This window comes from Lynx rufus, unplaced genomic scaffold, assembly GCF_022079265.1.
Source record: "Lynx rufus isolate CCGP_SWC_20201006 ecotype Redwood Valley unplaced genomic scaffold, mLynRuf1.p SCAF_7, whole genome shotgun sequence".
Classification (NCBI taxonomy): Eukaryota; Metazoa; Chordata; class Mammalia; order Carnivora; family Felidae; genus Lynx; species Lynx rufus.
In genome coordinates, this window is record NW_025814889.1 from 50,519,718 (window position 1) to 50,537,489 (window position 17,772).

Genomic DNA, 17,772 nt, shown 5'->3' on the forward strand with positions numbered 1-17,772 from the left:
TGTTCATAGGGTACCACCCATATGATTAGGGTCCAGCAGCTGCTTATGTGGTTCTAAAGTCAGTCCTATGGAAAAAGAGACTACCTGTTTGAGAATATAATAAGCACCTCCTTGCATTCCCTTGGGAGATTGTTTCTGCACAAACCATTTACATTTTATTATGAAATTTTGGGCACTGCCCTCTCCATGAAAGCCTTTCTCTAACAGTATCTAAGACATTATGACTATCAGTTTTCAAGATTATTTTATGTCTTTCAGTCATAGGAGCAGCTTCAACTAATGCCCAATAGCAAGCTCAATTTTCTTACCTAAATAACTACATTGCATAGTTACATAATTATAAGAGGGAGGAAAATATCATTAGAAAAAACATAATAAAATTCACCTAGGCAGAATGGTCAAAAACGGCTTCCCTGAGAAACTGAAACATATGTTGATGTCAGATTATCTTAGCTAGAAAAGGAAGAGTGTCTCAGGCAGAAGAAATATTGTAGGGACCCTGAGCTGGGAAAATGCTTGGCACATTTAAGCGTCTGAAACAACAGATCTACTATAGTGAATTTGGGAGAGTGGGTCAAGATGAAGCCAAAGAGATACAGAAAGCCTTAGGTTTTAGGAAGCTAATTCTTATTTATATGCTTTTTATATCAGCACCTTATTTTACGTAGATTATAATTAATTTTTTAAAAACCTGTATACTTTGAGAGAGCGAGGCAAAATTAGGGAGTGCATACCCATGAATGGGGGAAATATTATTTCCCAGATGCTATTTATTTTCTCCATAGCAGACACATTTCTACATAATCTTGATCAGAGAGATAAATAGAGAGAGAAAATTTTTGCAAGAACAGGATATTGCAGATTTTCCTGGTGGCTAACATGATTCTAGAAAGTTTGTAGAATCCAGGAAGGGCTACCTTTTTAAAACATGAAACTAGAATGCATCTTCCAAGTGTGTCTCTTGAAGGACAAAGCAAAATTTGAGACAACATGTGATATAAAATGGATCAAGTGGGCTTATTACTTCTATTTTTCCTTTAAACTTCCCTGTGAGTGAAAAAATGCATGGGAAAAATAAGCAATAAAAGAAATAAAAAAGAAAAAAATTGTAAGGTCTGCTTCAACTTCGTAAATCTAAATCTCTGTATGTATTTCGTCTTTAGCTATTATGATGCCCATTAGTCAAAATGAGTTATCAGTGAAAACAAGATTATCACTATTTAATTTATTATGTAATTTATTATGTAATAGAAAATTGATAAATTTTGATAAATTTATATATAAATTTATATATTTATATATAATATATAAAATATATTTAATTACATATAAATTTATATATTTTATATATATAAATATAAATTAAATTTGATAAAAATTGATAAATAGAAAATTGATAAAATAAAATAGATAAATTTATTATGTAATAGAAATTAGGCTAAATATCATTCTTTTTTTTTATTAAATATTTTTTTTAACGTTTATTTATTTTTGAGACAGAGAGAGACAGAGCATGAACGGGGGAGGGACAGAGAGAGAGGGAGACACAGAATCGGAAACAGGCTCCAGGCTCTGAGCCATCAGCCCAGAGCCCGACGCGGGGCTATAACTCACGGAGCGTGAGATCGTGACCTGAGCTGAAGTCCGACGCTTAACCGACTGAGCCACCCAGGTGCCCCAAGGCTAAATATCATTCTTGAAACAAACTGAAATTCTCCAAAATTATGGCTTTGAACACAGGTCTCTTATGCATGGTTACTTCAGCAAGTCCATGGCTATTTTCCTCTCAAACTCTTTCCACAACCCAAGAAACCTAATTTCCTAATTCAATTATTTAAATTAATTGTACATAGCAGTTAATTTCCCCCTGTAAAAACCTAGTTAGTTAATATATGACATGACTGTTAGGTGTTTACCTCATTTCCCTTAGAAAGTAGGAAAATTACAAACGCAAAAAAAATTAGATAATAGTATTGGCCTAAAATTAGGAATTACAGAACAAGGTAGAGGACACAAAAAAGGAGATAATGTAAAACAAAGTCTTATTTATTTATTTATTTATTTATTGTCATTTTTAGATGTATTACAATTAATAATCAAACAGTGATTAGTAGAGCAATAGCCTAAATGTATTCATTTATTCCACAAATGTTTATTGAATGACAACTATTTGCCAGACACTGATCTAGGCTCATGAGTTAAATCAGCGAACAATAAACAAAGATTACTGTGTTTGTGGGGGTTAGTGGGCAGGGAGAATCAATAAATAATAGATACATTTTAAAATGTAAATTATGTATTATGTTACAGAGTAATAAATGCCACTATGGGAAAAAAAGAGAGAGAGCATCATACAAGAATGCCAGAGAGGAAATGTGTCAGGTAGAATTTTAAATAGCTGGTAAGGGTAGACTACATTGAGAGGGTGACATTGGAGCAAATATTTGAAGGAGGGAATTCCAGTGATGGAATGAATAAATCAAAGGAGCAAAAGGCATAGCATAGGGAATATCATCAATGGTATTATAATAGTGCTGTATGTTGACAACGGCAGCTACACTTGTGAGCACAGCATAATGTATAAACTTATTGAATCACTATGCTGGATACCTGAAACTAATATGACATCATGTGTCAACTATTGTTCCATAAAAAATAAATTTAAAAAATCTAAGGAGGAAGAAATTAGGAAGAAATCAGAAATTAGTGTTGGGAGAAGAATATTTCAAATTATTAGAATGAACAGCCCAAAGGCCCTAGGATGGGAATGTGCCTGGTAAGCTGGGTAACAGAAGAGAGGATGTATGATCAAGGTGAGAACAGTAGGGGCAAAGATAGGTCAGAGAGGACCATATCATCCAAGTTCTTGGATTTCTTTGTAAGAACTTTGGACTTAACTGAGAGTTATTTAAGGAGCTAGTGGAAGGTTTGAAGGAGAATGGCATGATATGGCTTGTCTTGAAGAATCACTGTGGCTGCTATGCTAAAAAGAGATTGTGACAGTGCAACATGGGAAGATGCAAGAAACAGGTCAGTTTATGCGATGGTTAGTTTTATGTGTAACCTTGGCTAGGCTATAGCACCCAGTTATTTATCCAAATAAAAATCTAGATGTTACTGTGAAGGTATTTTGTAGATGTGGTTAGCATCCACAATCGGTGTCTTTAAGTCAAGGAGATTACCCTCAATACAGGTAGGCCTCATCCATACAGTTCATGGCCTAAAGAACAAAAACTGAAATTTCCCAGAGTATAAGAAATTCTACCTCAAGACTGTAGCATCAACTCCTGTCTGAGTTTATGGCTTGCTGGTCTGTCCTACTGATTTTTGAATTTGCTAGCCCCACAACTGTGTGAGCCAATTCCTTAAAATAAATTACAGATATAGATATGGATATGGATATAGATGAAAGAGACAAAGAGAATTACTAGGATATGTAAATTTATATGTATATAAGTTTAAATATGCATACACGTGTGTGTGTGTGTGTGTGTGTGTGTGTGTGTGTGTGTACAGGCACATGCATATATCCCATTGGTTCTGTTTTTCTAGACAATCCTGACTAAAAAAGGAAGCTATTGGTGATAATCTTTGCAAGATATAATAATGGTGGCTGGCAGAATGATAGTAATGGTGTCAGTGGTGAAATCATCTCATTCTGAATTTATATACTGACACTGATGTCTACAGAAAAGTCTCCAAGTGTCACCTTCAGAAGTAATTCAACTGAGGTCTGGGAGTAATTTACTATGACATACAATTCCATATTTTTTTTTCCTGGAAAGTGAAAGTTAGTCTGGTGTTATCTAAACTATCCTTTGAAAGGCATTCAGCATCTATACAGAATTGGTAGTCCTCCTCCCAACCCCCCACCACTGCTGTGTGAAAAGAAAGGGGATGGGGCCAAAGGTATAACTTAATGGTGTCAACTGTTACTTATTGAACAAGAACCTGCATACACGATGTCAGTGATGTGATTAATCATTCTCTGGTACAAAAAGAAGGTCGTTCATGTTGAAATTTTGATTTATGTGTGCTCTTGCATTATCTCCTAAACCCTAGCCACTTGCCAGCATGCGCACTGTAATGAGTTTGGCATTTGTGTAGGACTTTAGAAACATTAAATAATGAATCCCTCTAGAACATCTTGTTGTATTACTATATCCTACTCAATTTTTAAGTAAGAAAATAGAGATGGTGTATAATTTGACTAAATCCTCATATCAAGTTAGTAAAGTAGAGGGGTAGAAATAATTAAATTTGTTCAAATATTATATTATGGAATCATTTAACATGCCTCATAGAGCCCAAGTGCACATCACAGATCTAAATAACTGAAGATCCCAAGTTTATCAAGGAAATTAAGAGGGTAGGCTGATTTTCAAAGGAGTTCCTCTTTTTTTTATTTACTAGTGTTAATAGTATCCAGTGTTCCTTGTGTTAACTATAATCCTCAGATAATATCATACTCACTCAAGAATGGATAACTTTTTAATGAATCATAACTTACATATAAATTTTGACCTTTCTTTAAAATGCTAAGGTATGAAATTTGAGAATTATTTTTGTCATTTTAAAAAATGTATCTTTGATATGGAGCTAGAATTCTTTGCCCTACTAGCATGGTAAAATGCCTTGTAGCTCTTGTGTTTGGCTTTGATCACCAAATACTAGCAAACTTATCTGTGCGTCTGAAACTTTGCAAACCTATGTTGTAAACCAAAATGTTATAGTAACAATCTATGTGAAGTTGGCAGCTGCTGATATATTAAAAAACGATTTTCTTTAAAAAGTACCAAGTTCTTTCAAGCTGCTAAAGCACCTTATAGTGCAGAGAAAAGAAATTTACATAGTCATAGCGGGTCGGGTAAAGAACATAAGATTTTTACGGAAAAAAATACATACATGGATCCTGGAGCATACTATGATCTAGGTCAACTTGGGTTTTGGTTTTGGTGGTGAACAGAAATCAAGGTCCAGTACTTTTGCAAGGTGGACGGTCTAATATAACAGATTACCACACTAAGTAGGAACCCCAGAGGACTTTATTCTTAGGATAACTGTGGGCAAAACAAAATAAAAACAAGAAAAACAAAACAACAAGAGTTCTACGCCCTACCCCCTCTTTGAAGATGACTGCAAAAAAGGTTACCTTGGCACTGAATAGGGCATGAGAAAAAAATATATTTTTAAATGTCTTGGAGAAGTTGTAACTTTGGGCTGGCCTTCACATAGATTTGAGCCTTGTTCACATCAGCTAGAGGGCCAGGAAATTTCAAGCTTTATCTTGGTTTATGGTGCTCCCAGGTTGGACGTGCCCCCTGGTCCCCAGCATAAGCAAATCCAAATCCACCAGAGTAAGGTTCTATCTATATCTTAGGTCTTCATATAATTTCACAAGTGCGGTAATGACGGAAAATAAAAACTAACTAGGCACCAAGGAAACAAAGCATCTGAATGGGAAACAAGAGAAACAGACTTGAAAAGACCCCAGGTATTGGAAGTATCAAATATAAACAAGCATTAAAAAATTATATTTAAACGTTTAAAGAAGAAAAATATGAGCTTTCAAATATCTTTAGGGTGAAGGAACAAAAATTTAGCAGAATTGAAAAAGAGTCAAATATAATACCCGAAATGAAAAGAAAGACAATTAAAATTAAAAACTCAACAAGAGCAACTGCACCAGATGAAGCACTAAAGAGATAATTAGTGATGGGGAAGACAGGAAATATCATCCAGAATGCAACCGGGAGGGATCCCCATTATCCAAGCCAAAAAAAAAAAATGAAAGAAACATGGTAGCTACAATAAAATGCTTAATTTGTCTTTAGTGAAACAAAAGGTAAGGAATTAGGTAGAGGATACATTTGCAGAGATAACAGATTAGAGAATCTAGGATTAATCATAGACTAATATACCAATCCAGTTTTAAAAAGTCCAACAGATCTGCAACAGGGTACTTGAGATGGATGGTAGCAAAACTGGAAAACATCACAACAAATAAAATTAATAACAGCTGGAGAAAAAGAACAGTTACCTTCAAAAGACTGTTAGCTGAATTCTCAAGAGATAATGGAAGCCCTAAGACAGGAGAATCTTATTGTCAACATGCTTTAAAAAAAAAGAATGATAGGGGCGCCTGGGTGGCGCAGTCGGTTAAGCGTCCGACTTCAGCCAGGTCACGATCTCGCGGTCCGTGAGTTCGAGCCCCGCGTCAGGCTCTGGGCTGATGGCTCAGAGCCTGGAGCCTGTTTCCGATTCTGTGTCTCCCTCTCTCTCTGCCCCTCCCCCATTCATGCTCTGTCTCTCTCTGTCCCAAAAAAAAAAAAAAAAAAAAAAAAAGAATGATAATATCAATCAACCCCCAATAAGGAAAGGAATAGGACAGAAACAAGTTGTAGAACATAAAAGGATAAAATAGAATTGTAGATCCTTACTTATATCACATTTAAAGAAATCCAGCATCTACTTTAAAAAATGAAGATTGCATGATTGAATTAAAAAAGATTGTATGATATTCACAAGAGTCACATCTAAAGCATAGGTACAGAAAGAGTGAGAGAAAAAGGGTAAAGAATATATGCTGTGAAAATACTAATCAAAGAAAATTGCTATGGTCATATTAATATCAGAACTGAACAGACATGAAGGTAAAAATCTTTTGACTGACCCATATATAATACATATTAATTGTGAAAATATGTGGTGTAAAACACGACAGAAATGCAAAGAGAAACAGACAAGTCATTAATCATGGGAAGAGTTTTAAATATTTTTTCAATAAATAAGAAAAATAGACATATCATTAAAGATATAGAAATCTTGAATAACAAAAACATATATTCTGGATGTACCTCTCTCTTTGTAACTATATAGCTATATATATGCAAATAATACTATATATATGCATATAATATATACATTATATATTTATATTAAAAATGCTGTATCTAGTAATTGGAAAAAACATAATATCTTTAAGCATTTTTGGAACTGTTATGACAACTGACCTTTATCTGGTTACTGAGATAAAATTTTATTTAATAGCTAAGAACTGAAATAATGACAATTAGGCTAAAATTAAACAGGAAAAATATAACTAAAAAGACTTCCCTTCATTTGAAAATTTAAAAAATTAGACTTTTAAGTAATCATTGTTTCAAAGAAGAAAATAGGAAAACATTTTAGCTGAATGACAATGATAATGGAAATTTTAGTTTATATCAAACTTTGTAGAATGCAGCTAAAAACACACATAGAGGAAAAATCATATATATAATTTTACATATATACATACATAAATTTAGCATATATAAGCTATATATACATATATAAAGAGAGAGAGAAAGCTGAAAATTCATGTGCTAAATATCCATCTCATGCAGTAGAAACAGTACAGGCAAAATCAAAAATAGAAGCAGAAATTAATACCATAGAAAACATACAATAAAGAGGATCAAAAAGCCAAAAATTGTTTTTTTTTTATAACTGCTTAAACTGATTACCTATCAGATTAGACTATGACAAAAGAGAGAAGTCTTTGTGTGTAAACACACACACACACACACACACACACACTCTCTCTCTAATGAGAACATTTCTCCAGATCCTGAAGACATGAAAGAGTTATTAACAGATGTTAAGATTAATGTGAACAACCTTATGGTAGTATTTACGCTTTTAGAATAACTGGGTAAAATTTTGGAAAAATATAATCATTCAAAAGTGATTCAGAAAGAAGAGCAAAGGTAAATAGTATATACATAGATACTAAAAAATTAAACCATTAATCAAAAACCTTTTCCCAATGAAACCAGTTTCAGATTGCTTCATTAATGGCTTCTGCCAACATTCAAAAATTATTCTATCTTATCAAACTTTTTCAGAAAATAGAAAAAAAAAGGAATAACATGTTCCAACTCATTGTAGAAGGCTAGTATAACCCTGACAAAAAGCTTCACAAAGATAATTCAGGAAAAGTAAAATAATGCTACTTCAACTCATGCATATAAATGCAAAACTCCTAAACCAAATATTAGCACACAAAACTGAGAAATATCTAAAAAATAATACCACATCATCATCTGGTAAAAACTCAAGGGTGTATTGTAATTCAGTTGTGGCACGAACCACCCAGAGCTAAATCCACAGATTTAAAGACCATTGTCCCCAGCAATACTGCCCTTGCTACAGACACCAGCAATATTTATAGGGTCCCAGGTCTCCCAAATCCACACTTCTGCCTGACCGGCTATAAATTTGGAGGTTTCCACAAACTCTCTCAGGTTTGTTAATTTGCTGGAATGTCTCAAAGAATCCAAGAAAGTGCTATACTTAGAATAACCATTTTATTATAAAGTACACAAATCAGGTGGCCTAGCCAAGTGAAGAGACACAGAACAGGAAAGGAGGTTGGTTTACCATTAAATTAATTAACCTAATTTACCACAATGATAGACTAAAAGAGAAAAATATAATTTTCTCAATGGATGCAAAAGAAAATACATCTACCATTCAAAATAAATTAAACTTCCATTCATGATAAAACTCTCAGTAAATTAAAACTTAATGAAAGTCATTGTAAGATACCTTGCTGTCCCATGCTTGACATATACACTTGGTCATTAAATTCTTTCATTTCCCCCCAGCTTTATTAAGATATTATTGACATATAGCATATGTAAGTTTAAGGTGTACAATGTGATGACTGGATATGTAGTAAAAACTTGGATTGTGAGTAACTTGTTCTGTGAGTTCTGCAAGATGAGCAAATATTTCTAATAAATCTTAATTTGGTAAACAAGTGATGTTTGGCAATACAAGTAGTACACGATGCCAAACATCACATAATCTCAACTAAGCCAATGGTTCATGACACTTTGATATGTAAGTGCTTTTGATTACAAGCATGTTTCTGGAATGAATTATGCTTGCAAACTAAGGTTTTACTGTCTATATGTATATATCTATATCTATATCTATATCTATATCTATATCTATATCTATGTCTATCTATATCATCTATCTATATAATATATAATTATCATGCTAATGTTAGTTAACAACTTTATCCCCTCACGAAATTACCATTTTTTTTAGTATGTGGTGATAAGTTTTAAGATCTTCTCTCTTAAGACTTTCAAGTATGTAATACAATATTGTTAATTATGATCACTACGTTGTACATATACCAAACTTACTAGTTCTTATCATTTCTTTATTTTTTTTTATTTGAGACAGAGAGAGAGAGAGAGAGTGAGAGAGAGAGAGAATGAGCACAGAAGAGAGGGGCAGAGGGAGAGAGAGAGAATCTTAAGCAGGCCCCACACTCAGCATAGAGCCAAATGTGGGGCTCAACCCCATGACTCTGGAATCATGATCTAAGCCGAAATCAAGAATCTGCTGCTCAACTGACTGAGCCACCCAGGCACCCTTAGCTCTTATCATTTCTAAGTGCCTTTTCTGTTGGACTTTTCTTTGTGTTTTTTGCTTTTGTTACTTTCCATCAGAACTACTGGAATTGCTTTTTTGTTGACCTAATTTATTTTAATGTTGCTCTTTTTTTTTAATTTAAATTAAAGTTTGTTAACATATAGTGTAGTATTGGTTTCAGGAGTAGAATTTAGTGATTCATCACTTACATAGAACACCCAGTATTCATCCCAACAGGTGCCCTCCTTAATGCCCATCACCCATTTAACTCATCCCCTCACCCACCTCCTCTCCATCAACTCTCAGTTTGTTCTCTGTATTTAAGAGTCTCTTGTGGTTTGCCTCTCTCTCTGTTTTTATCTTATTTTTCCTTCCCTTCTCCTATGTTCATCTGTTTGATTTCTTAAATTCCACATAGGAATGAGTGAAATCATAGGATATTTGTCTTTCTCTGACTGACTTATTTCACTTAGCATGATTCACTCTAGTTTTATCCATGTTGTTGCAAATGGCAAGAGTTCATTCTTTTTGATTGTTGAGTAATATTTCATTGTGCATATATACCACATCTTCTTTATCCATTTATCAATGGACATTTGGGCTCTTTCCATAATTTGGCTATCACTAATAGTGCTGCTATAAACATCGGGGTGCATGTGCCCCTTAGAATCAGCATTTTTGTATACTTTGGATAAATACCTAGTAGTACAATTGTTGGGTCATGGGGTAGTTCTATTTTTACTTTTTGGGAAACCTCTATACTGTTTTCCAGAGTGGCTACACCAGTTTGCATTCCCACCAACAGTGCAAAAACATTCCTAGTTTTAATTCATCCCTCAAACTTTCTAATAGTTGAGTCTTGTCACTTTGTGTCCATGCTCATGGTTCTTCATTAAATGTCCATAATTTACAGCATAAACTTTGATACTTTGGGGCTTTCTATACTACTGGAGAAATAATCTTCCCTCATATTAATTATAATATAGACTTATCAAACATCCAACTTCAAAAAGCATGCCTACTTATATTTTAGTAATTTTTAGCAGTTAATAGCCATAAAAATAATGGCTTACATTTCTATAGTAATTAGTCTGTGAAGGGCTCTTAATTGTATTATGATATTTTACTTTATAACAGCAAAAACTATTATAATCCCTTCTTTATTTTTTAAGTCTTTATTTATTAGAGCACTTTTAAGTTCATAGTGATTTCAGGAGTAGGTGCAAAGATTTCCCAGTTGATGAACTATTATGACATCATAATCATCAAAAATCCATATTTTACATTAGAATTCACTCTTGGGTGTTGTATGTCAGTCACATGGATCTGGAAAAATATATAATGACATGTATCTATTATTATAGTATCACACAGAATATATTTACTGCCCTAAAAACTTCTGTGTTCTGCTTATTTATCTTGACCCTGCCCGTCAACCCCTGGCAACCACTGATCTTTTGTACTGTGTTCACAATTTTGCCTTTCTCAGCATGCCATATAGTTAAAATCATACAGTGTGTATCATTTTCATATTGGCTTAATTTACTTCGTTTTATGCATTTAAGTTTCTTCCATGTCTTTTCATGCTTGATACCTCATTTATTTTTAGTGCTGAATAATATTCCATTGCCTGGACATTCAACAGTTTATTTATCCAGTCACGTACTGAAGGATATTTTGGTTACTTCCAAGTTTTGGAAACTCTGAATAAAGCTGTTATAGCATCTGTGTGCATGTTTATGTGTGGATGTAGTTTTCAACTTTTTTGGATAAATACCAAAAAGCACAACTGCTGGATCCTAAGAGTATGTTTAGTTTGTAAGAAATGGCCAATGTCTTCCAAAGTAGGCATACCTCTTCCTTCTTGAAGAGGTAACTGGAGACACAATATGTCATTTTTTTTTCTAACTAAATGGCAGAACTGGGAGTGGAACTTGTGATTGCTAATTTAATGCTCTTTCTAATCTGAGTAACTTCTCCATAAATTTTGTCGTACAAGGTCATTCCTCAATATCTTATAACTCCTGATATTGTGACCACTCTCTAGACAGTTTTTTGTTAAACTTTATATTTACCACCACCCCCCCCCCCCCCAGACCCTGGCTCTGCTGTCCTGTCATCCCAGTTACTACATACTTCCTCTTGCTTTTCTTTCTTGTCTATGTATATGCCAGAAGGTGGAAGGCAAGAATTTGCTGTGCTCTTTCTCCTTCTCTTAATCTAGCACCCTAGCATGAGAGATTTTTATTTATCCACCCTGGACAATCTATGTAACTATGCTTATGGCTAGCTGATAACTAAATAAGGTCATGTTTATAGTTTAAAAAAAAAAGAGGGAGATTTTTTATCAATACACAAGATTAGGTTTAAAATAATCTCAAGTAATATCTCTGAAGAGATATTATATATCTCTTGTAATATATATAAAAATTCTATTTTATTCATACTATATTTAAGTAAAATTTTTTTTAATCTAAGAAGAGTTTATAACATATGCATACCTGCAGGAGAGTTAAGTTCATACTTAAAGTCATTATGTCCTGGTGTCACTTTTCTAAACCAGCCATTCTCATAGTATAATAATATTTTTTATTCTAATATATTAATAATCAATTGACAGAATTTCCTTGCATTGCAGCTGAAATTTTCAAACATGTAACATTTGAATTTTGATTATTACCTAATGTATGTATGCATTTCAAAACCTTGAGACTCCTCAATTATTTAAATGATCTTCAGTATTTTTAGTTGTATTTAGTATTAGTATTCAATATTTTAGTAACTTTCAGTATTTTTGCTGCCAAGTATTTATATTGCTCATTGTTGTATATTTGAAATGATAGAAAATAAGAACAAACATATTAAGTGTAAGCCTACAACTTACTTTGTTTATATACAACTAACACACTGAATCATCCAGGAAGAAATTTAAGTAAACCTGGATTGAACATATTTTAAAATTGAAAATATGAGAATTAATTTACTGAAAACCCCCGTGGGAAGTAACTATATGTCATAGGTGCCAAATTAGAAATCTCCAGGTTATAAGATCATAACCCCTAGAGGAATATTTATCTGTATGTTTACTTAATATCTAACAGCATGTGAAATTTATTTATTAATATGCCTGCAGGTTTCTCTCTAATCCCACTTCTCAAAGATGCACACACATAGATAGAAAACCAGGAGGGGGTGAATTGCCCTGGAACTGTTTCCATCTAAGCTGAAAAATATAGTTATAATGGGAAAACCAAAAGTTGCTCTCTCCTTCTAACCTTGAACACTTATACACATCTAAAGTAAAATATGTGGACAAATTCAAAGGCTATCTCCTCCATGGCATCTTCTTTGCGATACATTTAGTCCAATCTAAGTTAGCATTGATCGCACTCTCTTTGATTATGATTTACCTATAGGCCTTATTTTATCATCCCTTCAATTATAGTTTATATGTATCCTGTTTCCTTTGAATGCTCTATGTTGATATAGATCTTGGTGTGACGATTTGTTTTAATACATGGTGTATAGCAAAGTGACTTTGTACATTGGCATCTAACACATATTTGTTAAAAGCATTTGGTTTTAATTAAATTATATTCATATATGTGAAAAGTTGGATACATAAACCAATTATTAAGGATGATGATATTAAAAAGGAAGAACAAAGTTTTTTAAATTGGCAAAGAAATAACTCTTAGAATGAAATTTTCCAAAGTACTTTCATTTTTCAAGGGAAGCTTTGATACATGATTGTATTAAATACACAGTTACCTAATATAATTTTTTTCTACACAAAATAAAGCACAGAATTGAAGCAACTGCCTGAATAATTTAAACAAAAACACTTTTGCTTCAATTTTCTATCTATTTAGGGTGTAATTATTGATTGGCCTGGAATATCCAATGACTGCCCCAGTGCTATACTTCATTTAGCATGTATGGACTCAGCCATTATGAAAGAAATCTGCTTGAGGCCATAGGAGCTAGGCTGCATGTACCACTAATGCCAGACATTTGTATAATGCCTTACACTTATCATAAAAGTGCTTTTATATCAATTATTTCATTTAGTCCTCAGGTAGAATGAGTGGGAACAGGGACACTATGATATAGGTAAGGAGAGTTATTTTCACATTTTACAGGCACTAAAGGGCATTACATTTGTTTTTTTTTTTTTTTTTGCAAATTCTTGAATATCTTGCACAAAACTCTCTTGCTTATATAAATTTAATTGGTTTTTAAACAAAGGTAAAGTTTGCTATATGTAAAACTTTTTAAAAATTTTTTTTCAATGTTTATTTATTTTTGGGACAGAGAGAGACAGAGCATGAACGGGGGAGGGGCAGAGAGAGAGGGAGACACAGAATCGGAAACAGGCTCCAGGCTCTGAGCCATCAGCCCAGAGCCTGACGCGGGGCTCGAACTCACGGACCGCGAGATCGTGACCTGGCTGAAGTCGGACGCCTAACCGACTGCGCCACCCAGGCGCCCCTCTGTAAAACTTTGTATACATATGGCACTTGCTGTTTACCTAACATTGTCAACTAGTAGAGAGTACAAATTAGACCTTTATAGTTGCTAGTTTATAGGTATTTGTAAATGTACCACGGGAATATATAAGAAACACTTACTTGTTCTAACAAAGGGATTGAGGTAGTATACACAAAAGAGATGACATTTTGAGCTGGCTCCTATTAGGGGAATTCAACAGTTGGAGAAATGAGTAAGGCCATAGGCATCAGCTCTCAAATGTAAAACCGCCCATCAGAATTGACAGTTTGCAAGAGGCTATCGCTGGATGGCTAGTTACATGGCAGAAAATTATGGAGAATACAACTAGAAAAATAGAAGTGGGTCAGAATGTAAGCAACTTTGAATTCCAATTGAGGCGTTTGGCTGTTCTTTTGTAGGCAGTGAGGAAGTTTTTCAGATTTGGGTTTTTTGTTTGTTTGTTTTTAAGGAAAGAAGGTAGGAAATATTTCTCTGACAAAAGATGAGAATTGTATTGAGAATAGAACCTTAGGGCAGTATTTTCTGAACACCACACAGTATGCATGCAAAATGTTAACCTTCTCATGGCACACTGGGCCAAACTGACCAGGCTGGTCCTGACTGTGGGCTACCAGCTCCCTGAGGTCCATTCCTCCAAGCCTCCCTGAAAGCCAAGAGACTCAATACAATTTCTCTCAGTTGAATGCATTAGATCCATCAGCAAAATGACTGGTATCCCTGTTGGGAATTCCTATCTTTGGCAAGGGAAAGAGGAAGAGGAGTTAATGAAGAAGGGTGAGCAAAGGGAAAAAAGAACACAATATTAGCAAGAAAAACAGGACTGTGGCATCATAAGTCAAGGGAGGAGGAACTTTTTAAAATGGGAGTGAACCAAAAAGACTTGACAACTGTTGAAAAATCATATGGTGGTTCAATTTTTACAGCTAATAAGGAAAAAATATGACAGTTCTTTAAAAAATTAAAAACTGAACTACCATATGATCCAGAAATCCGATTCCTGGGTATATATCTGAAGGAATTTAAATCAGCATCTTGAGGGGTACCTGGGTAGCTCAGTCAGTTGAGTAACCGATTCTTGATTTCGGCTCAGGTCATGATCCCAGGGTTGTGGGATCAGGCCCCATGTTGTGGGATCAATGCCCATGTTGGGCTCCCTGTCTCCCCTGCTCACACTTTCTTCAAAAATATAAATAGATTGAACAGAAGATGGCGGCATAGGAGGACACTGGGCTCACCTTGTCCTGCGGATCGCTTAGATTCCACCCACACCTGCCTAAAAAACCCAGAAAACTGCCAGAAGACTCGCAGAACGGAGTCTCCTGAGCCAAGCGCCGACGAGAGGCCCACGGAAGAGGGTAGGAAGGGCGGAGAGGTGGTGCGCGCTACATGGACTGGCGGGAGGGAGCCGGCACAGAGGGGCAGGCCGCCGGCAAAGCAGAGCCCCTGAGTCTGGCTTGCAAAAGCGGAGGGGCCAGACAGAGTGTGTTCTGACAGCAAGTGGGACTTAACATCTGGAAGGTTATAAGTTAACAGCTCTGCTCAGAGAGCGGGAGGGCTGGAGGACAATGGGAGGGAGAGTTGTTGAGCCCGGATGACAGAGCTCAGTTTGGCGGGGAACAAAGGCGCTCGCCAGCGCCATCTCCCTTGCCCATCCCCCAGTTGAAACCACAAAGGGAACCAGTTCCTGTCAGGGAACTTGCTTGCACCGGCACAAACACCCAACATTGTGCTTCTGCGGATCCATCCCTCCGGTGGGTCTGACTCCCTCCCGGTGCTGCAGGGCCCCTCCCAAAGCGGATCTCCAAAGGAAAAGTGAGCTAAGCCTGCCCCTCCTGCCCCTGTGCACCTTGCCGATCCACACCCCCTAATACGCCAGATCCCCAGCACCACAAGCCTGGCAGTGTGCAAGTAGCCCAGATGGGCCACGCCACCCCACAGTGAATCCCGCCCCTAGGAGAGGGGAAGAGAAGGTACACACCAGTCTGACTGTGGCCCCAGAGGTGGGCTGAGGGCAGACATCAGGTCTGACTGTGGCCCCGCCCACCAACGCAAGTTATTCAAGACAGAACAGGGTAAGTGCCCTGCAGTTCTGCACCACTCCAGGGACTATCCAAAATGACAAAACAGAAGAATTCCCCTCAAAAGAATCTCCAGGAAATAACAACAGCTAGCGAACTGATCAAAAAGGATTTAAACAATATAACAGAAAGTGAATTTAGAATAATAGTCATAAAATTAATTGCTGGGCTTGAAAACAGTATAAAGGACAGCAGAGAATCTATTGCTACAGAGATCAAGGGACTAAGGAACAGCCAGGAGGAGCTAAAAAATGCTATTAATGAGCTGCAAAATAAAATGGAGACGACCACAGCTCGGATTGAAGAGGCAGAGGAGAGAATAGGTGAACTGGAAGATAAAATTATGGAAAAAGAAGAAGCTGGGAAAAAGAGAGATAAAAAAATCCAGGAGTATGAGGGGAAAATTAGAGAATTAAGTGATGCACTAAAGAGAAATAATCTACGCATAATTGGTATTCCAGAGGAGGAAGAGAGAGGGAAAGGTGCTGAAGGCATACTTGAAGAAATAATAGCTGAGAACTTCCCAGATCTGGGGAAGGAAAAAGCATTGAAATCCAAGAGGCATAGAGAACTCCCTTCAGATGTAATTTGAATCGATCTTCTGCACGACATATCATAGTGAGAGTGGCAAAATACAAGGATAAAGAGAAAATTATGAAAGCAGCTAGGGATAAATGTGCTCTAACATATAAAGGGAGACCAATAAGAGTAGTGATGGATCTCTCTACTGAAACTTGGCAGGCCAGAAAGGAATGGCAGGAAATCTTCAACGTGATGAACAGAAAAAATATGCAGCTGAGAATCCTCTATCCAGCAAATCTGTCATTTAGAATAGAAGGAGAGATAAAGGTCTTCCCAAACAAACAAAATCTGAAGGAATTCATCACCACTAAAGCAGCCCTACAAGAGATCCTAAGGGGGATCCTGTGAGACAAAGTACCAGAGACATCGCTACATGCATGAAACCTACAGACATCACAATGACTCTAAACCCATATCTTTCTATAATAACACTGAACGTAAATGGACTAAATGTGCCAACCAAAAGACATAGGGTATCAGAATGGATTAAAAAAAACAAGACCCATCTATTTGCTGTCTACAAGAGACTCATTTTAGACCTGAGGACACTTTCAGATTGAAAGAGAGGGAATGGAGAACTATTTATCATGCTACTGGAAGTCAAAAGAAAGCTGGAGTAGCCATACTTATATCAGAAAAACTAGACTTCAAATTAAAGCCTGTAACAAGAGATGAAGAAGGGCATTATATAATAATTACAGGGTCTATCTATCAAGAATAACTAACAATTATAAATATCTAAAGGTAAAAACCACATGATCCTGTCAATTGATGCAGAAAAAGCATTTGACAAAATTCAGCATCCTTTCTTAATAAAAACCCTTCAGAAAGTTGGGATAGAAGGAACATACTTAAACATCATAAAAGCCATTTATGAAAAGCCCACAGCTAATATCATCCTCAATGGGGAAAATCTGAGAGCTTTCCCCCTGAGATCAGGAACACGACAGGGATGTCCACTCTCACCGCTGTTGTTTAACACAGTGTTGGAAGCGCTAGCATCAGCAATCAGACAACAAAAGGAAATCAAAGGCATCAAAATTGGCAAAGATGAAGTCAAGCTTTCACTTTTTGCAGATGACATGATATTATACATGGAAAATCCGATAGACTCCACCAAAAGTCGGTTAGAACTGATACATGAATTAAGCAATGTTGCAGGATA